Raw genomic sequence first — 22,283 nt, 5'->3', positions numbered from 1 at the left:
AATGTTAAAGGTCGCTGTACAAGCGATCTAAGATAGGAATGCCTTCCATTTTCTAGGCTATTCGAACTTCTTTCGTAGAAGCATCTCCGCCGTAGCGGAGTTTACGATTTCGGCATATTTTTATCTTTAGCTGTTTCTCCGAAGTAGCTGTGCGGCAGCTAACCCTGCGAGGGTAGTTTCACCCTCGAAACTCGAGCCGCTGTCGATAAAGGAAATACCCATCCCTCTACCCGTCAGCATAGTTCCGGAACGTTCTCTACGATTTGCGAGTATCGTGTCTCGTCGCGAGCAACGCGCTGCGTAACATACGAACGCGTCGCGCGCAATGCTTTCGATTACCGATCGAAGATTATTCTAGTCTCTATTCGCTAGAGACAATCGTATTTCTCGTAGGCTCAAAAATCGCTCTATCTTTGAGCGGCTGTAATTTCACTAAAAATAATCGCACGGAGGTCAGCCTAGGCTCATTTTAAAGGGGAAAGTCTGCTCTTTCAGAGGCCCTAAGCTATTTTTATCGTTTCTATTGTTTAGGCGAGCTGGCTGGGAACTGGGAACTGGGAACTGGGAACTGGGAACTGGAAACTGGAAAACTGGGAACCGGGAAGGTTTGCGATCCTCGCGTCATCGAAAAAGCCTGTCGAGGAGATTCGTGCGAAAAGGATTTACCGAAGGCTCCACTACGACTAACCTCTTCTATCCCACATTTTCTGGTTCGCGAGAAATCCGTTATGAAGTCTCGTTCCAGCAAATACCAGACGGGGGAGGGGGCGATTTCGCTAAATCTTCGGATCACCGGTGTATCGATCCAGGGAAAACGGATTGCCAAACGAGAGCCCTGTTTCCATCCGATTTCCATCTCGGAATTCAGGAAATTGAGAATCGAAAAGTCCCACTCCGCCTTTCCACCAGGGCCAACTAAATAGAAATAATTTCATTCCCGTTGCTTCTCTTCCCCCGCCGTCCCTCCCATCCCCTCGGTGCGCGTATCTCCTATGATAATTATACCCCGCCTCGCGTTCTCGTTATCAACGTTGATACAATAATCGCGAGATTCGTCGAACGACTCTACAAATATGTATACGTGGCTATGTCGAATTTCTTCGTTATTTTACAAAAATCTTCATTGCCCGTAGTTAGTTTGAAAACTTGACAAGAAACTAAAATAGATTGAATAAAGGATCGCTCGTTTCTTAAGAAACAAAATTTCAACGTTGGAAATCGCTTTTATTTCCATCGAGTATGCAGTACGTGCACGCACTCTTCGAACATCGGACGCGATTTCTCAATTAATTCGCTCGGTGAATTCCTGTCGTCGTTGCGAATTTATTTGCCGACCCGAAACAATCGGTGTTTATCATCGTTCGCTTGAACGTTGTCGATAAAACGTGATTTTCGTGATCGTTCCGATACGCGTTCGCGAGAATACACGCATTATCCGTCGCAGGGTGAAACGTTTCGCGCGCATTCAATCGAATCGAATGGAATCGTAGCGAAACGAAACGAATCGAATCGAATCAATTTATCTAAAGATTCGTTGAAAAATGCATCTTTCGTTTCGTAAATGTAAAACAAATGTTTAATTGGCAACTGCTTTCATGTTTGCGAGCCGATTAAACAAAGAGCATGGTTTTACGCGTACGCGGAAATCATTGGAAAATTCTATAACCCGAGGTTAAAAATTTGGTAGAACCGATAGGTACGCGTTGTACTTTAGACGTTGCACTTTAACGCAACGTTTTATTTCATTTGCCGATAAGAGCGAGATGCGATGGCACGCGACAAGGAGCAACGTGTTCGGTTTTTTGAAGTTTGGCAGGTGGTGTGAACAACGGGAGAAGTAGGAAGTGGTTCGCGGTGAATTAGATTCTACGTCTCCGTACGCGGCGACGCGCGAAACAACGGAAAAATGTTGACGAATATTCTTCTGCGGACGCGTGCAGAAAACACGAGTCGGCGCAACGTACCGCAGCGATGCATCGCGGAAGCGGATGTTGGGGCGTGCAACGTTTCCTGCCGATAAATTGTACCGGGTCCGAAGCAATGCGATAAACTAAAGCGACGTCTTTCTGACGAACGTTTTCATTTTTGGTCCACGCGATTCGTAATTCTGTCGAAAGTTGCTTGCTGCTACCTTACCGAATCGGAAACGTTGCCGACGGTGTATACACCATGGAACTGGGACGGACTATCCGCGCGCCGTCTTCACCTCCGAGATGTTTTCAATGGAAGTAACCAACGTCAATTGTATAATACGTTGGTACGAATGCTGGAAAAAGTTGGACTAAAATAATCTAAAGTCGCAAACGTGAGCGCGAACGCTTTCGGAAGTTGCTGCAGCACCCGGAGCCAGGAGTGGTGTCGTCGTAGACGTGCGCTGCGCATGTATGTAGTAGGTAGCGGACTGTTCGAAATCGCGGCGGGTTTTAATGGTTGCGTGTTACGGCTCGCATATGGTCGACGCCCGTTTCGTTCCCTTTTGATAAGGAACAATTATAGGCGATAGTCGGAGAGACGCCCCTCGCCAGGACGCCCGCTCTAATATACCGGGTGTCTCGAGTGCTCGACGCGTACCATCGAACCGAAAACAATAGGCTCTCTTATTCGCCCCTGCTGTTGGCCAGGCTCCTTTCTCTTTGTGCCGAAAACCGGGCTAAATGCGCCGTTGCGTCGTTGCAAGCCTTGCAACCGTTCACGGGCTCTCCGAGGTAGTACATACATATTTCTTCCTTCGTCCTTTTCTTCGTCCAATTCTAATCGATCGCGCGCGCGCGCGCACACATACATTTCGAGTTCCGGTTCATCCTCGCTTTCGATTGCAACGATTCTTAGTATTTCATGGATTCTGTTTCAATGTAGAATTATTCGCTCGGTTACTCTTCGTTACCCTTTGTTTATCGCGTTTCAAGTATTTTGGTTCCGAGGTTTTATTTGGTTTCCAGGTTATGTCAGGTTTCAGGTTCGAAACATTTGTTCGATAATCTTGCGCAGCTTCGATAAAGCCTGGACGCGAAAAACTGGTCGACGGGCAATCAAATATATCTTTGTTTCCCCGTAGTAGGACGCGAAAAGGAAGAATCGAGTTCGAATCGGAAAAAGATATTCAATGTTCGCGTTTTTGCGGGATCAGCGTGAGCGAAAAGCTTGCTACGGCAAACGCGTTAATGGAATCTAATTAACTTTTCTGCGCCATTGTTACAATCTAGCGAATCCTTGTTGGTGGAAGCGTAGAATTTCTAATTAACCGATGCTCGATTAAACGAGTCTGCAATAATAAGAGCGCGAATCTGCGAAAACGCGCAGAAAATGCTCGAATTCGTTTAACTTAACTACACGCACTCTTATAAATCCTTGTCGCGTTACCAATTTAATTAGCGGCCTGCATAATTTCGGCGGCTGCTGTTCGAGAGCCGAATCGAAACTCTCGCTCGAACGTGATTACGCGTGGTGAGATCGACGCAACAATCGTTTTGTTCGAATCAAATTTTACTACCGAACTTGCAATATTTTAAACTGCAATTTTTGTCAAAATTCAGCCGTTATCGCGCTACATCGTTTCCCTGATTTCTCAGTTGCCAGCGATCGGCAAAGCCGACAAAATATTTCCGAGAACGCTAGATTTCCAACGACTCGTTTCAAGAAAAAAGAACCATCGAATCAGGTTTCATCGATGAATAGATTTACTTGGTCGGGGCTACCTCTTTCATCGATCGATTTTTTATGCGTGGTAGTAGTGTTTCTGCGGCACCAGAATTTCCATAGGACGGCACTTGGCGCGCAATCGTTTCACCGTGAAATAGTAGGACCTTCAAAACGTTGAAACGAATCGTGTTTCTCGCGCGAGAAGCAATTAAATTGTTAACGATTCAAGAATAATCGGCAGCTCTGCTCCCGTGGCTGTTTCACGAATGGCATATTAAATGGCGACCCGGTGCATATTCTTCTAAAACGATGCCGGCGTATTTCTCGCAGCGTCGCGATCGCGATCGCGGTCGCGCTCGCGCTCGCGGTAAAAACCGCAAGAAACTGGAATGCCGAGAGGACCGATTGTGCACGCAGAAGTTCTACGACGTTCGTTCGGCTTTTCCGACGCGCTTTCGAGAAAACGTCCAACCGAGAACATTTTCAACGACTCGAATACCATAGAATCGCGGAGCGCCAGACAGGCCTACGCTCTCTCGTTGAAAAACTCGCGCGTCGTTCAATTACGTGGAAACGCGATACGAATGTTTCAAAACGTCGAAGAATTTTTCTCACCACTCGTCCTACCATACGTATTGAGATTAGAGCGCATCCCCTATAGAGCGACCACTCGAAATTGGCCACACGATTTTGTTTACGCCCTTTTTCGAGTGTGTTCGAATCGGTTTACAGTTACCGTTCTATCCAAATTTTCTCGCTAGCTGGAGGAAATCTATGGTGCTGTGGAGCAAAGGGAATTTAATTCGAAGAAAGCGAAGCGACAAGGGCAAGTTGAACGCGAACAATGAAAGTTCGCCGAGATGTTTTTTCAAAATGCTGCCTCCGATTAAGTTAGCGGAGGGAGCGCGCATGTGTCAAGCTCGGCTTCGCCATTGGGCTTCGCAGTGGCTCAGACCGAGGCCGAGAATCGCGGCGCGGCGCGGCGCGGCGCGGCGCAGAGGGAGAGACAGACAGAGAGAGAGAGAGAGAGAGAGAGAGAGAGAATGACGGACATCCGCCCGGTATTCGGTGTTTCGCGTTCGTATTCAGTATTCCGCCGCGCATCGCCCCGTCGGCATCTCTGTATATTTTCTCTTCTCGAAATTCCTCTTCGTCGACGTTACTGCCAGTGAATTTGCCGCTTGTAACGCGAACGGTGTGCATCGAAACGAAACACGCACGATGGACCATCGCCAGGACTATTCGAACACGGCAAGTTTATGATCGAAATACACGACGCGTCCTTTCGATTTCGACCTCGTTGCAATTCCCGACGATACGAGTCGTCGTCGGTCCAAGTCGCGGTTATTACGAGAATATCCTGTCGATCGAAGCGATAATTTTTGCAAAAAATGACCGACGCGTTGCGGTCGTGGTCACGATAGAGTTCAAATGAATAGTGCAAGTTTATAGACTTTGTCGGGACATGTGCTCGCGATTGTTTACTATCGCGCGCATCCACCGTTTGTAGGGAAACGACGCGACGGGGGTCGTTATTCTTCGAATTTTTATCGAGTACGCGCTTCCGTTCGCGATCAACGATCGATCGGTCGCCTATAGTCCGCTTTTGAATGGATTATGCATTTTGATAACGAGAAATACATATTTCGATACGCGTCGAATGCGACGACGAGGAGTCCAGGCTTCCCCGATCGAATCGTTTGCCATAACCGGCGTGGATTATTTTATGTTCGGACCTATGAAATTCTATAAAGATTCTATGCGAGCTTTTATTTGGTTATTTGGGTCAACGTCACTTTTGGCTCGCATCGAACGTGAAAGTCCGAGTTTACGTCTCATTTCGTTGCCTCCAGTTACATACTTTATATAGATCCGCGGTAATCGATTTTCAATTTTGCTCTGCACATATTCTATCATCTCGTTGATGTATTCTTTGCATCGATCGTTTAAACAATTCAACAAGATAAAAACTTGTTAAATCATTCTTCTCGAACGGTTTCGTATACCGTTGTTTCGGAAATACATGGAGCTCGGCCACGGAGGTTGCTCCAACAGGAGAATCTTTTCGTTTAAGAGAAACGGGGCTAGGCGTCGAGGCGCGGCGCGGCGCAAACTCGCAAGCAAGCGTGGTAAACTGTTCGAGCATGCTCAACGCTGTCCAAAGAGATTTTTTTCATGAAATTAAAATGTTTAATAGAGAAAGTTTGTGACGCGGAAATTTGATCCGGGGAGGTAAAGCCGGTTCGTTATCGCGCAAATATCCTTCGTTGAGCCCTACCAAATTTCCAAACTCTTCGAAAAGGAAACTTACGAAATTAGACGCTTCCGTTGACTAGAAGATGAAAATGTTTCGAGACGACATCTTCGAAGTTCGAATATCGCTTGCTCGATGGTTCATTCGGGTTGAAAAATGAAATTCGAGTATTCTTAGCTGTGTCGTGATTTAGACGACGACGAACCGCAATTTTGATCGTAACCCGAAAGGTTCTAATTATCGTGGCAAGAAATTCATCGAGTTGAATCAAATTCGAGAAGGAGAAGTATATTCAGCTTTTAGAAACCGAATCGAGAAACGCGTCGTTGCTCTTCGAATGCGATCAAATTCGAACGCTCCGACTTATTCAATACGTTTCGTTTGGTTTCATCGTCAAAATCAACTTGGTTTCTCGAGTGGCGCGCTAGTTAGTGGGAAATGTCACGCACCGTGTAGAGGAAGCATTTACAAATAATTGTCGGTCTGTCGCGCACGAGAGATCGATACCGAGTATCGATTTCGCGGATTGTAGCGACTCTGCTGAAATTTCTGATAAACCCGATTTAACGAAACGTTGGAGTCGATCTTTGCGTAAACTTTTCCTTATCGTTTGCCCTAGTGTATCGGATTCGCTCTCTATAATAACAGCGAATGCCGCGATTTGCGATGCCCCCCGTGTCCCGTTCGTCTCTCTGGATAAGCAAGCTGTATACGCGTTAACCGAGACGACGACGACGACGGCGACAACGACGACACGACGACATCGATAACAGAAGAACAGCGGATTAAACTGTGACGCGCGACCGGCGATGTTTTTATCGAGGAGGCAGCGCTCGGCAAATAGAGATATAGTTTACGTTTGCCGCTTCACCGAACCGACTTGCCACGAGAGTTGCTGTTGCTCGGCGCGCAGCGACCATCGGTCAACCCGCGTCGAGTCTGCAATTTTTTATTTTTTGCGCAACCGCTTACGACGAGCGTGTTTACTTGCGACTACAGATTTTACTGAATATTTAGCCAGAAGTATTTAAGGAAACACGCGTATATTATAATTTATATTGTATATTGTATATTCGTGGTTTATCGTTTCCGGCAGAAATCTATTGTCAAATGCATAACAAAGAATAATTTCGCGTCGAGATAGCTCGACAATTAACTTTGGAAAACGAAAGCAGAGTTGAAAAAGACCGCCGGTGGTCGTTGTAGGAGAGGCGTCGTTGATTATCGAGACGTCAGAGGACGAAAGAAAATAAGAAACAATCTCACGCGATATCACCTGCAGTTTTCCAAGTTTCACGGGTTAGTTGAACGAGAGCTCGGCGAGGTCCTGGAAAACGCGTACTTTCGACAACTTTCGGTTCTTTTCCCTTCCGTAGAGTCGACGCGGAGATCCACTCCGGCGAGATTGGTTTCTCCTTTCGAATGTTTCAAAAAGGTATGGCAAGAGCAATCGGGGGGGGGGGGGGGGGGCACGCGATTCGAGCCCGGCACACAGCCCCGTCGCTGGTGGCCGCCCCCCTGTTTCGAGATTTCCCGTTCGATTCGGACGCGCAAAAAGTCGAGTCTGTCGCGGGCGCATTCTTTTGACAAAAGTTCGATGAAACTTTGGAGAAACGTCCCGCCAATTATTCCCGGTTTCCCGTTAAAGTCAAGTACGGTTTCCCGGAACACGGCAAACTTTTACTTCCAACTGGCACAGCTGGCAGAATTCACCTCTTTTAATCGGCGTAACCGTGGAAACGATCTTTCTCGCGAGATTTCCTTCAACGCCTCGATCAAATTTCATTCATCGATTAAATTCATTATTTCCTCGATTGATCTTTTGCCATTCGAGCATCGGGTTTAACCGCGTTTGGACGCGCGATTAAAAGGAGAGAGAAACTGGCTGCCTCTTCGCGAACGGTGCATCATCCTCTGTATGTTCAAAACAGCTTGGAAACTGCTGCTCATCCAAAGCGAATCCGACTTTACGGTGCGCGAAAGTTTTCGAGATACCCGTTCTCGCGCTTTTATATCGGTAGAAAAGATGACCGTACTTCAAAAGTGCCATTCTCGTAATACCCGGTGTACCTGTACCGTGGCATAACACACGGCGGATCGTTTAAAGTTCAAACGAAATCGACGACTTAAAAAGTTAGCACTATTGGCGGGAAAGCAAAGTTTAAGCAAGTAGTTTACATGGAATGAAAGAGACTAGAAAAATGTAACAAAAATGTTCAAGACGGCGTTTGGTGGCCGCTCGGCCGAGCGACCAAGAAGTACCTACCATAAAAGTGACGAAGACGAAGGATCGTTCGGCCGTCGTTCTTCTCAAATACTCGAGCAGCGATAAAGATTGCTCGATAGGAGGAAAACGGAAGGAAGAGATAAAAAGCTTCGTCAACGTTCGTCGATTGGCGATTCGAGGCACAGAAACGGGGATTGCGATAAGAAACCGTGAACGGAACGGAGACAAATTCGGGTTCGCAAGGAACAATTTCATTTGCCACCACGAAAATTTCGATCATAATCTGTGCCGCGCGCAGTCGCGTTTAAGGAGGTATAAATATCGTCGCAGCCGAACCTATCGCGGTTTTGCGCTTTAACGAACGGAAAATACGTTTAACCCTTTAAGCCGCCCCGCAGGCAAGTCGAAGCACCGTTTTCGCTGGAACGTTGCCGCGCGGTACGTTGCCGAGGTGCTTCGATTTTTCCAACGATTCGTTTTATTCTCTCTTAAACTATGCTACCCTACTACTTGTTCGGAAAAGGATGCTCGATTTCGTTTTTCAACGGAATTTACGAGTTACGAGTATTTATCGATAGAACGATTTCTAGAATTTACAAATTAAATGTTCCAAACAAAAATCGCTCGAACATATGGGAAAGCGGTAGAATCGCGAGGGGCGATGTCGATGCAATATACATTGTGTACGATATAAATGGGAAACGTTAAATATTAAACACGGTTGACGATGAGTTAGCGATTTAAATTCGCAGGTCGAAATATTCGCGTTTGTTCGCGTTACTTCAACGGATAACCATTATCTAGATTAAATAATTCAGTGTTGCTTTATGACGACCACCACCGCGACACCACCGCCATATAGGCGACCGTAATTTATACTACGTCGCGCGTGCTAATTAGCAAAAGCGGTAGAATCGAGTGTCGCCTCGATCTTCGTTATTCCTCGAAATGTAACGTGTACTGTGTTCTCTGAAATGTAAGATGCGCGGCGCTGCTTCGATTCCACTCGAATTTAATCCAAAAACAATATTACTTGGTAAACGAGAAAACGTATATTTCTTGTTAAACCAACAAAGATCGTTGCGCTAGATAGAATATGTTTGTCGTAGCCGGAATCGTACCGTGGAACAAACGCGAGAAAACGCGATTTCGAATTTCGGTTGCATCGCCAGCAGCGTAGCGTAAACTCGATCTCCGCGATTCGCAAATCGGGTAGACTTGTGAGTTGCAGTCGGAATTGCGGAACGAACGGAGGAAAGATGATGAGACGCGTAGTTGGACCGACCGGCCAGTCGCTCGCGCGAAGAACGCTGCGACGTTCGACCGTCACGGCGCGGCGTCGCGCGATTTCGATCGAATCCCCGAAGCGGCACGCAACACACGCAGCAATACGCGATTGGCAGACGCGATCGTAACGAGCCATTCGGTGAGTGCGATCGATTGGCTCCGATTGACCCGAATACCCTGAATTTCTAATGTATCGACATCGACGTCGACGAAATGCGATGCGCCAGTGCGCGGCTCCGATGCATTCACGTTATTTTTCGAGTCGTAGCATTCCGACATTTCGTCTTTCGAATTTCGAATTTCGAATTTCGAATTTCGCGTGGTTATCGATCCTCCGCACGCGCGACTTCATTTTCCACCAGACCGATTTTGACGCGTGCAATTTAATAGAGAGAGGTTCGTTGCCAACGCCTCGACACAACTCGGCGCGGCGTTTGGACTGCCCTTTAATCATTTTTCAATCGATTCGATTAGATCGCGAGCAAATATTAATCCGTCGATAAGTCCGTTTCATCGTCGCGAACCGTGCCGGACTCGGAATTTCGTTTGCGAGTTAAACGAATAAAACAGGGTGGTCGAAGTCGTGCGTGGCGCCTGGCTCGGAGGTGTCCTGGAGCAAAGGTCTCCGAATAGCTTATTCGGAAACGTGAAAGAAAGACGGACGAGACACGCTAAGATGGTACAAGGAACAACCCTATTTTCCCTCGAAACCGCTTTCCATGAGAAAGGCAGCGCGAGAGGAATATCTTGGTCCTTCGGGACGCAATTGGCACTTTGGCTGGAATTTGCGAGATCTTGTTTTTCTTAGAGAGCCCCACCACAGTCCTTGGAAATGTAAATCGACGCTCGAAATAGGCCATCGGAGCTCTCGTAGAGACACGGTCCGTGCCAACGGCAACCCTGCCTCCCACCTTAACTCGCTCGTAAGTCACCGTCATCGTCACCGCCGGTCACATCCAGTTCTTCCAAACAAAATGCGGCTCCTCGGTTTTCGGAGTCGTTTTATAAACGAAACACGACGTGTTTCAGATCAACGGTAATAATAATTGAGACTGCCGGGCAAACGCGGCAAAGGTGCTGTCCAGATAATCAGAGTGTCCACCGTTCGATGCGTGAAAAGATGCGTGAAATATTTGTTAAGGAGAAACGACGCGCCGCGAAGCGTGGAAACTCGTTCGAACAGAGCGTAGAACGCTCGCGACAGATAACCCTGCCGATATCGGATACCGCGACACCTCTATGAAAAATTGTCTCCGAGCACGATCAATTTCTGTTCCTTGTTACGACAGATCGCGGAACCTTCGAGTTCATCTTCTTCGAGTATTGCGAGCTGAGCGTGTACTCGGATCTAAAGTATATTGGCTCGAAATTTTGTCGGACGATACATTAAAGCGGACGTTTCATCAATTACTCGGTTCGATCGATCTTGGTTCTTATTTTCATCGATGCATTGTCTTCTCGTCGCTATTAATCTTCTTCGGGCAAGGAGGCAGGAGGCAGGAGGCGAGTGCGAAGGGAACAGAAACGGAACATTCGTGCCACGCGTTTCACTTCGTCTGGCGCGTATGCCTTACGCGAAACGAATGCTTCCAATCGGGAAGCATCGTCGACTATGGAATCTACATAATTACTTTCGTCTCGATCGTTTTCAAGTTTTTGGATAACTACGAACGAATTTGGCGTCGATTATTTTCTGTTTAGCGTTCGATCTTGAAATCGTTCGGAGCACGGTTTAACTCGGCGAACACCGATGAGATGGCGAAACGAACGCGAGGAACCGTTAGGAAACGCAATTATACAATGTTTTATCTGAAATTGGATCTCGTTCAAGGACGAGCACTTTTTACATTCTCCGTGAAATCTGCCGAAGGCCGGTCGCGCCGCCTCTTTCCCGCCATTTCGTCTCACAAAGGACGTATTACCGGCGGATAAAATGCCCGTCGCGCTTTTCACGAGCTCTTTTCCACCGGGAGAAGTAATTACGATCGCATCGCGCCCGTGTGGAAAGAAGAGATTAACAAACAGACGAGTTTCCCGTCCCTTTTCTCACCTTTGACGCTCGCGATATCGGATATCATTTATCGAATGAAATAAGATCGCGTCTTCTTTTCGAACCTCGCGAGTAGCTTTCAATTCTCGCCGTTTCCCGGTCTTCGTGTCGAAATGTGATTTTTCATTCATATTCGAACCGTTCGCTGTCTCGCGTCGCAAAGTGCCGCGACGGAACCGCGGATTCGCTCAAACTACAATAATATTTAAACGTCGCGATTTTGCTTCGTGGTGTTATTGGGAGAATCGAAGCGAAGTAAACGAGCGCGCAACACCATCGAGGTCTCGGATAACTCGTTCTCGCGTCCATTCGCTATCCATTTTTCCAACACCGAGCAACAATCGTAGCGCGTCGGTAGAGTCGGTCGACAGCCGAAAGCGATTCGGTCCATTTTTCCAGCGGCACGATGGTCCCCTAAAATAATTGAAACTGGTGAAGCATGGTTCCTCCGTTCGGCGTGCCCCCGAGTCCTCGTCGAGTCCTCGAGCGCGGCGAGCGCGGCGAGCCCAGCGCGTCGGCCGAGCCAAGTGCATACGTGTCAAATGACAAGGAGTATCTTCTTGCGGGTGCGCGGGTAGACGACCTAATTAGTTGAAAGCCTATGTTAGCCACGGAGCTGCGAAGGGTTGTCTGCTAGCAAGGGCTTTCAATTTAATTTAGTCGTTCGTTACTGCGTGCCTTCGGCGGACTATGCTGCGGCCAGCCTGTTCCAACGCGACCTTTTCCAGCCCAGGTGAATATGCTTTCATGCGATCTCTCTCCTCTCTCTCTCTCTCTCTCTCTTTAACTCGCTCCCTCTCTTACCTCCTGCCGCGTTCTCCGTGTGGCCGTGCGACCATCAATTTAGACGCCTCTCGTGTGTCACTTCGCGCCGAGCTTTCAATCTTGTACATCCATTAGGCTCACGGCCTCCATCGTTTTCAGAAGTCTGATTCGGTTAAGTACCCAACAGCCCCGCGCGCGTTACACAAACGGCACCCGAGTAAAAGCGAATTTTGTTCGCGTTAACGCCAATACCCTTGTTCGCGCTCGCGCGCTTCCACCTCGGCTCTCTTTTCTTTTCTCCAAGTTATCGATAACATTGCACTTGGAGAACTCGAATTCCAACTCAAACTACCGTCGCGCGTTTCTCGAGAGATCGATGGAATCGATCTTTGCCGATTTCGCTACAGGAAGTTTACCGTGGAACTCTATCGGATCTCTGTTTTCTACCGTTTCATCGGATCGACGAACATTGAAGATGTAACGCGGCAAGCAAGACTAAGCGCGATTCTTTTTTGATGGAACGCCTTGATCCGGCGCGATCGAATTTAATCGTTTTCATCCTATTTCACCGTTGAAACCGACGCGAGTTGCCGTTGATAATGCGCCAAATTAACGGTCCGATCGGATTACAGCAACTCGGGCCACGCAACGCGCCCCTAATTTCCCACGAAATGCGCGATAACACCCTTCTCGCGCGCGCGCGCGCGCGCGCGCGGACGCCGACTTTCGGTATCGATGTTTACCGTTGATCGAGTTTAATGCTCGATTCGCGCGCGCGTTCCATCGTTTGTCAGGGTCTTGCTTGCCAGCAGACTTTTCGACCACGACGACAACAACGCGCCGATACTTGGCAATACGAATCGAGACGGATGTGTCCAACGTTACGGAGAAGCCGATTGGCGCGTTTAGCATTTGCTAAAGAAACTGTGGAATCCTTTAAAACTTTTAGTTTTTTCAAGCTCCCGAGAGCGTAACGCGATATAAATCCTTCGAGTCTAGTCGTAATATTGATTCGATTAGGAGCACGCCAAATTAATTTGCGCTCGTAATAGCACCGGCTAGGCCGGTCGTTTATATTCCGAGACAGGTATAATTATCGCTATGCCCGTATGTCGATAAGGATGTTTGTCGTCGAAATATCGCGATGAAAAATCTACGGTGTTCTTTAAATATCTCGCCATACACTTTGAATGCACGTGTTCGCGCTTTGCGTCGTATTCGTCGCGTCGAATATTTGGCGCAATTTCAAGATTATCTTACCAATTTCGAATCGTATTTCGAATTAAAAGAGGTTCGAGCGCGGAGAGCGGCCGACGTGTTGCGCGCAGTGCATTTGTAGTGATGCGGAACGATCGCGAGGTATGTTGTTGTTGCGAAAAATGTTACTCGGTGTATGTATTTGTCCACGTCGGAGGGACGAAACGTTGGAAAGTTCGGTCGGCAGAGTACTCGGGAAGGTCGGAACCGTTGTCGGTGGGCAGAAATAATGGCTCGAATAATGGGAGCTGTAGCGTGTCGCGAAAAACGCTGCTCGCCTTTGAATCGCGCAAAGAAAACGCGACGCGCTTTTTTGCCGTCGCGCGTAATCCCGTCTCGTAATTCTTGGTCTCCCTTTTGATCGTTGGTTTCGTCTAGATATTTGCCGAGCTCTCGAACCGGGCGAACCCTGACCGTGTGTGCAGGTAATCACCCCTAACGGTCTCTCCTAAGACAGACGGTGGTGGCGCCCTTTTAACGAGTATTACGTTGATTACGAGCGCCTGCCACGCCGCGGCGGTCATTAAACTTTTCTGTACCGATGCAAGTCGATTTCGCGTATCTAATAATTCCTTTACCCTCTCCGCGAGACCGCCGCGACTGCGATTTATTTACCGCTGCCTTTCGTCTACGACCGCAACTTTGATTTTTCCATCGGGTTGCTTCCTCGTCGATCGTACGACGATAGATTGCTATTTTTCAACTAAAAATTAATTCCGCCTTCGTTTCGAGGGCCCACTTTAGCAAAACTGACTAAAATCCGGACGGGGTCCAGTTCCAGCAAGCGATGACACGGAAAGAACCGAGTAACGGGTGAGACCGCTTCTCGATTTGTCGCCGCGGTTGCCCGAGCAATCGATGGACAAGAACGGATCGATTAACCGACGGAAAATGACGAGAAGACGAGACAGGTTCGTTGCCGATGTAAACCGAGTCGGTTCTCGCTGCCGAGAATCGAGAATCGGGAATCGAGAATCGAGAATCGGGAATCGAGAATCGAGAGCCAAGAGCCGAGATACGAGAGAACCTTCCGCGTAGGAGAAGCTCCCTAGCCACCTTCTCCCCCGTCTCGTTCGGACATTTCTAAGGGTTCTACAGGAGTCTCGTTTCCTCAGTCCCTGTTTTTTTCGTCCGTCCGGGTGCAGAGCGGCGGTGTTGCGTTTCGTGATCAACGAGGAGCACTTTCGGTGCTCGAAGGGAGACAGACGCGCCGGGAAGAAAGGGAGTAGTACCCTTTCGGTGGGCTCGGGGCCGAGCCGGACCGAGTCGGGTCGTCGTCGGGCCGGGGCCCCGGAGCAGAGGGCGTTGAAATCGTGCCGGAGGAGGAGACACCCTTGCCGATGAAAGTCGACACCTCGTCAAGAGAGGAGAGACAGACTTGCGGGGCTTTTGTAACGATCGCGCGTGGAAACCCGACAGTTTCGGGGTTCCGTGGCGCAGCAGCGGTGGCAACGCCCCGTCCGTTAACGGGGAAAAGCGTCGTCGTCGCCGCCGCCGCCGCCGTCGTTCCCGGGAACGTGGTCCGCGTCAACAGTGGCTCGTCGTCGGGACAAGTTTCGAGGATCCAAGTATCGGGAAAAAAAAAGTCCGGATCCGCGCGCATTGCGAACGCCCTCGGGTCGCGCGTCTACTTTTATAGTACGCGAATAGTTTTAACAATACGGAGGTATTATTTGTATTACAATTAGGCTGCCGTAGATCAGAAAGTCGTAATCGCCCTAAACGGATTGCGTTTGTAACGTCGAGGACAAGTAGTTTCCCGATTAAATATTCGTTTGTCAGTTTAAAGGTAAAGGGAGTATCGGCCGGCCGGCCGGCCGACCGACCCCTGTAATTCGTTTTAAGCGCGTCTTTTTAAAAGGCCATTCAAACGTTCCTTTCTTCCGTGGCTTCCATTGGACTCGCGACTCGCGAGGCGAGCCTTGTTATCTCCGAGCAAAACCTGGACAAACACGCGCGTTGACCCTTTTCCTCCGTGGCTCTTGTCCTCTTTCTCGCTTGCTCCGTATTTCCCCCGGCCATTCAAAGACGACCTGGTTCGTCTGCCGTCCGTCTATAATATTTTGTATTCTTGCTGAAAAATTGATACCTCTCGCCCGGCCCGTCTCGGTGGCGCGTCCATTATCATAAGTCCGGGATCTAGAAGCATCGTCGCTTGCGAATAGGATACGAAAGAGCAGCTTTCGTCGCATCGATGGCGTTCGCAGTCGATCGGTTGCGACTCATTTAAACGAATCGCTCGCACAATCTTTTATATTGTTTTTATGCGGCTAGAACTATTGGGAGAACGAATAATAAAACAATGACAAAGTCGTGCCTACTCGATGACTCGAAGCCATCCAGGTCGAACCTTGGGTGTCAACGTCGTTCGTGGCTCGTACGACAATATTTACCTAGAACAATGTAATTGACTGTACCATCGCGTCCGAATATGGCAACAATGTTCGTTCCAGCGTATACGCGCGTAAGTTGTATGCCGCCGCGGTGTACTATCCAAACGTATCGTATTTAGATAGTTGTCCTTTTCCAGGAGAGAGGGATACCGCGTTCACTCGAAATTACGGAATCGGGAAAGATCGCGTCTCGGTGTGGGGTGGGGCAACGTTGGAGGAAGAAATTATCGTGGAAAAGCAGGAATTCGAAAGAAGCTCCGAATCGAAGTTTAAGCCGCGCCGCCAATTAAGTTTCTCGATTACGTTCCCCGGCGAGGATTGCCATAGGCAATCGGTTTCACTTAGCGGCAGTGTCCCGTGGACCGTGGACCGTGGACCGTGGATCGTGGATCGTGGACCGTGGATCGTGGATCGTGGATCGTGGTCCGGGGAACGGAGACCGGGGGAAATCTCATCTCCCTGTTTCTATAATCCAACTACTCGGTTCGGGGCGTCATTGTCTCCGGCTCTTCGTTTCGTTCCGTCGTCTTCCGTCGGCTTCCGATTACGTGCTTCCCCGGGGGATTCGCAGTTCGATAATCTCCTTACTTCCAGCTCCCGTACGCCTTCCGCGCGTCGCGCTCTTCCGCGGAACGGTCGACGAAATTCGGCCGCATCCCTGACTCTGTCTCCGTCCGTCTCGGCCTCGGACTCCGGACTCTCTGTTTGCCTCAGCGCCCAAACTCCTTCCCGGAAATTACAAGAGAACGTCTGTTTGTTCGCTTTGTACCACACAGGTTGGGGCTAGGGCTAGGGGGCTAGAGTTAGGCCACGCCGTTTTGGCACTCGCGGTCTCTCGAACTCGAAAACGCGCTACGACGAGCCGTTGGAACGTGCAGGTGTACGCGCGTTGCTTTAGATCGGAAGAGCCAAACTTTTCGACGTCTTTGTTCCATCATCGATCGGGATGAAAGTCGTGCGAACCGTTCGTGTAAGACTTTTGCCAACTCGGATCGATTTTATGGAACGTATGGATAGCTCGAAGCAAGAAAGTCGAGAAGACTATGCTACAAAGAAATTGCAAATAGCGAGAGAGCGACGCGACGCGTCGCGCGCGCAGCATAATTTCGACTGGGCGACGCAGAAATCCCGGATGGCTTTGTACGCGAGTTGTACAATAGCCGTGTTGTTTGCCGAACAGCGTTACCGAACAAAGAGCTGATACATCGACCGTAGCGTCCCATGGCGCGGCTCGCAAACAAGCTCGCTTTCTTTTCCCCGGAGTAACGCGACGAAAGCGACTCTGCCGGTATGCTCTGTCAGGTTTTCAAGTCGCGCCCTGTCAACGCGTCCGCCGTGTTCCAGAGTGGAAAACTGGAAGCTCGAATAATCGTTGGATCGAGACGGTTCTCTCGGCAAGTAGCTGCAGATTGAGAAGATTCGTGAATCGGAGGACGCGAACTGGACGCTGGACGCGTCGAACAGGACACCGGAAGCGGAGGGAGCCGAGAGGAACCGGAGAAGCGTCGAAGATGAGTCTCGCGCGATCTCGTGGGCGGTCTCGTGGACTCACTCAACCTGGGTGTGATGCTTGCCTGCATACCAGGCCCCCGCGGTCATCACAACCTTTTTGAGTGAGCGAACGCGACCGTCTTGGACGACCGTTTCAGCGATCGCTTTATCCGCCGTAATCATCGTCCACACCGCATCCCGTTTCCCGAGGAGGAGAAATTCGGCGGCCGAAATTGATCTTCTACTAGCATCTAAAAGTCCTGAAATCGCCGAACGCGAACACGAGCTCGAACCTCGAACCTCGAAGCGCGCAGAAGATGGCGCGCGATTTCTTCTGTGAGAAAAATCAAAGTCGCAACGAGGGATTTCGATTCACACCGACCGCGACACGACCACGCGCAATAGTCATCCGTTCCGGATCTAGATGGATCTGTCGGGTAGATTTCGTCGAGGCCGTCGGTTAAACTTTCGTTCGCGTCTAGTTGAAGAATAGAACTCGCTTTCTTCGAGTCAGCTTGATCGAACAGTTCGTTTCGTTTCAATTTCATTTTATTCCGTTGCTTACATTTGTCCTTATCGCGGCAACGTTTCTTTTTCGAAAGCTCGAACAGGAAACTACATCGGCGCAAAGTTTCATCGTTTCTAGTGCAAGCAAGATCTCCTTAACGAAACGCGGCAAAACTTTTGCGCATACGATTATTGGAACGATTGCTCGCTGCGAATTTCGATAGGTAAAGTAGGTAAAAACTCGAGGATTTCCGAGGTTGCGGTTCAGCATGGGGCGCTGTTGACAATACTTTACACCGATACGGCTCGACGCGACGCGACGCGACGCGACGCGACGCGACGCGACACGACGATGAGGGAGCGAGAAGCTGTTTTTGACAGCGACCACCAGCGTAGGTAACGCGTTTCTCGGCAAGAACGTCGAGCTAAGAAACCGAGTGGAAGAAGCCTCGGAAAAAGCTACGGTTGTTGCAACCGAAACTTAAACTGCGCCGTAAAGTAGAAACTCGGACACGTTGATGCGCGTTCTTCTCTCGGTCGGTGGTAGGAACGTTAGCGACAGTTGCAGTGGCAGCGGCGGTAGCAGTTCCTTTTCGATAAGGTCGTAACCTAATTTGTCTGGTGCGCTAGTAAACGGGGAGTTCAGCCTTGGATACGGAGCAATTAAATTCCTATTAGCGTCTCATCGTGGAGCGGCTGCTCGTCACCGATTGGTTATCGTTAAAGTCCGTTCAACCACGACGGACCGCGCGTAATTCGTGGTCGTAATAGATTTTAATGGTATTATATTGGTTCGAATGCTGCCGGTGCTCCGCTCCGACGCAGCAACGGCTATCGCGATCGCCGTCGTCACGACCGTGACATCTCTCGAGGATCCAAAGTCGCCGATACTCGTTTTCTCTCATCGAGGAATTCGTCGAGTCCGATCCCATCCTTGTATTATTCGATGTATATTATTCGAAGAGTTTTCCTCGCTATTTTCAAGTACAGAATATCGACGAATTAGGACTTTTCTCACGGTTCGGCAAAATATATATTCCAGATATTATTTATATCCTGGTCGTAAAGTTGAGCATAGACGCGCAGAGTTATGGCACTCGAGAGACACGAGAGGTCCCGTCGAGCTCCCCGAACGACCTGCTGCTTTTCGATTTAAAATCAACCAAAGACATTCCGAGCTTCTAAGCCGTAATAACGTAGAGGAGAGGTACGCGCTGGGGTCGGAGGCGAGGCTTCGGAAAATTAGGAATCACGCGTTCAAGTAAATTGGCAATTCCAGCAGCCACGACTGGCGCCCAAACGTCGGCAGGAGTCTCGGGAGTCCGGGAGTCGAGAGAGAGAGATCCACGACGAGAGTTCGAGGCCGATCGATCCAGCCAATTGACAGCGCTCTATTCCTATTCTATTCAATGGCCGCGCGCGATCGCTTACGACGCGGGTCAAACCTCGTTCCAACAAGTATGTAATCGGTACTAGACGCAATTACCGGGGATCTCGATCCCATGGACGACTACAGGCCGTTCCCGCGGTCGGAATCTTTTCGCAGCGATCGATACCCAAACTTCGTGGCGGAAGAAATATGCGATCGACGGTCATCGAGCGAGCATCGATTCGATACAAGCTACGATTACTGTGACCGTATTCGACGCGTTGCGTAAGTCGTGCTTCGGAAAAACCGAACCATTACCAATGGAATATTTTTCCCCGAGCTTTCAATTGATTCTCGACCATCGCGCTATTGGAGTTTGATAGGATATCGTTTCTTTTATCGTTTCCAATTGACGCAAGCGAACCACGAACCGATATAACCGTGTTTAAAATGCGATCGCCAAAGGTTTCGCCCGTGTAACACGTCGTCGTTACTCTTCGTGCGATTTTGCACACGATTCGTTTGCGAGTAAACGGCGAATTTGATCAATTTTTCGAAAAATTGAAACACGCAAATGGATGCGCAAAATATTTACTTTAGGCGGAGATTCGCGATGCTCGTATTTTTTGAGTAGACCCGAACAATAATTTCTTTTCTATATCATGCAGACGCGCGGATACCGACGTTGCCGTTAATTGACAGATCAACGCCGTAACTCCGTGCGCATTAGATCGTGCCCCGTTTTCTCGTACGCACGGAATCGCAATGTGGAATACTCGATCGGCCAATTCGCGTCCCGACACGTTACCGGACCGACCGGCCGCACCACCCCGTCGCCGCCGCCGCCGCCGCCGCCGCCGCAGCCACCGCGTCACCAAAATTAGATGGCGCGTGTCCACTGCGTTTGCGCGATTACGAGAGAAATTGGACGTAATATGGTCTAACGACTGCGCGCGGTTAAACGCCGTGCGAGGAATTTACGCTCTTGTCAGCTGGTTGGGGTAATTGAAATGAACTGTAATCGGCATCGATACGCCGCTTTATGGGGCGACGCGGAGTCGCGTCATCCCTCTCGCTGTTTAATATTAGTTGGAGTTTCTTGTCCGAAAGTTTCGCGTTCAGCCTAAACCCGAAGGAATAGAAGCCGAATATAAGTGGTCCGGTAGTAATCGTTTTCGTAAACGATTTTTTGTCCTACCTGAAAGGCGCCACGCTAGGAGAAAGTTTTCAAAATTCGGTAATTGGAGTACGAAAGGTGACACGATGCCGATGAAACAAACGTTCTCGTCGAAAAGACGTAAATGTTCAAACGAATCGCCTTTCTAAATGTTTCGTTAAAGCGCGTTAATAAGGGAAGAAATATTTCGATGTCGTGAAATCAAGCAGCAGCGTTTTCCTCCCGTGTAGCGCCGATTAATCTGAAAACAATCTCCAGCCGAGACGGCGAAAGTTGTTCCTAGAGTTTCATCCCGGCTTTTAATCGGGGAAAATATTGCACAGCCGCCGCAACGAGAACGACAACAGGAACCAGAAACGATAAAAGCGGCAGAAGTAACATTATTGTGAAACGTCGACGCGGGTTGGTCGTAATTTAATGCCTCGTTCCGAAAACCGTCTAAAACCAACCGACTCGTGGCTTCGCCTCGCCGCGTCTCGCCATTCCGCGCCTCGTCGCGCCGTGGAAATTCCGGGAATTTATAATATTATTCGAGAGAAAATTCCGGAATATTCGTCGCTTCTCTGTTCCGTTGTAACCGGGGACATTCGTAACACCGCGGCCGTTGAAAATATCGAAAAGGAGCGAACGGAGCACCGCGGCCGACTTTCGTTGAAATTGCCTCCCCGTCAGAATTTCCCTCTCGCTGCTCGCTGCTCGCTGCTCGCGGCTCGCGGCTCGTCGCTCTCGGCTATTGGCGCGCGACGATCGGCCGTGTAAAATCGCACTTTCTAAATTTACAAAGCTTAGAATCATCGGTGAGAAGTATTTACGTCGGGTACTTTGTGCACTCTGGAACGGTTTACGGTGTTTTCGTAGCAGTTGTTCGAGTCGCGTCTGGAATGTCTAATACGTTTCCGATGAAAATGAAATTTGTGGCAACGTCGGTCGGTCGTCTGGAACAGCTCTCCCGCCGCGCCGCGCCGCGCCGCGCCGCGCCGAGTCGCGTCGAAGCAGCTCTCGGTGTGGGGGAACTCGTTAAACGACCGCGAGAATGGCCTAATAAAATTCAGACTGCGTCGCGACGCGGCGCCTAGCCTCTTGGTACGCCTCAGGAAATTTGAACGGCGCCGTGATTTCCCGCTCTCGTCGTTGTACCACTCGAGGTCTAGTCTCGGTAATTGGGATTCGCCGATAACGCGGCGACTCACGAATCTCTGCGGAACGCGGCTCGACGACCCCCCTCCCGACAGTTTGCTTTTCGTTCCAATTCGTACCTCGGACTTTGCGCGTCGTTCGCGATTGTTATTCGTTCGAGTTTATTATCGCGCCACGTTCAACCAACCAAGTTGATTACCAATTATCAAATTATCACGAAAGGTCCGCCCCTAGGTCTGCAACCAGAGCGGATAAAACCGTTCGGGAAAATGCTTCAACGTGTAAAGCAGTCCGGTAAAGTTTACCGCTTTGAACCATTCGATTCGCAAGCCTTCCACAAAGTTGTAACTTTGCGACTCTCGATCACGGTTGCGTTTTCATAATGCTTGAAAAAGCTCGGCTCGCACAGATCTCGCGAGCATCTAGGGTCAACAGAATGTTCGCTAGGCATCGAGCGTCGGTAGACGCCACGCACCGGCGTCGAATCTTCGTAAAAGGAAGAGCTCGGGGCTTTCCGAACAAGCGGAAAAGAGAAAGGGCTTGGAATTTCAACGCCGGTCTTGCCACGCGTCCAAGAAGCTCTGTTCTCCCTCGCTTGTCTCCCATCTGTCTCACCGTTTCACTGTCTCACCGCGTCTCCAGTTGTACGTTCTTTATTCAAGAGTCTCGATGGCACTCTCCCTTTGATATCTTTTGTTTGGATGCCCTTGCCCTTGCCTAGGCTGCCGTG

The 22,283-nt window shown here is 49.4% G+C and overlaps 2 protein-coding genes across 5 annotated transcripts in view; one reads left to right on the top strand and one right to left on the bottom strand.

Annotated features, from left to right (window-relative positions):
* The window catches only part of LOC144471818 (beta-glucuronidase), a 58,519-nt gene extending 56,277 nt beyond the window's left edge, over positions 1-2,242 (bottom strand). Inside the window, exon 1 of the mRNA XM_078184310.1 lies at positions 2,137-2,242. The gene's annotated coding sequence lies outside the window, so the exon portion shown is untranslated. The remainder of the gene's footprint in view (positions 1-2,136) is intronic.
* Positions 1-22,283, top strand: part of Mmp2 (Matrix metalloproteinase 2) — an 83,438-nt gene that overhangs the window by 38,967 nt on the left and 22,188 nt on the right. The gene's annotated exons all lie outside the window — the stretch shown is intronic.

This window comes from Augochlora pura, chromosome 6 (genome assembly GCF_028453695.1).
Source record: "Augochlora pura isolate Apur16 chromosome 6, APUR_v2.2.1, whole genome shotgun sequence".
Lineage (NCBI taxonomy): Eukaryota > Metazoa > Arthropoda > Insecta > Hymenoptera > Halictidae > Augochlora > Augochlora pura.
Note: the sequence above shows the minus strand (reverse complement) of the source record. Positions and strands in the feature narration are given on the sequence as shown.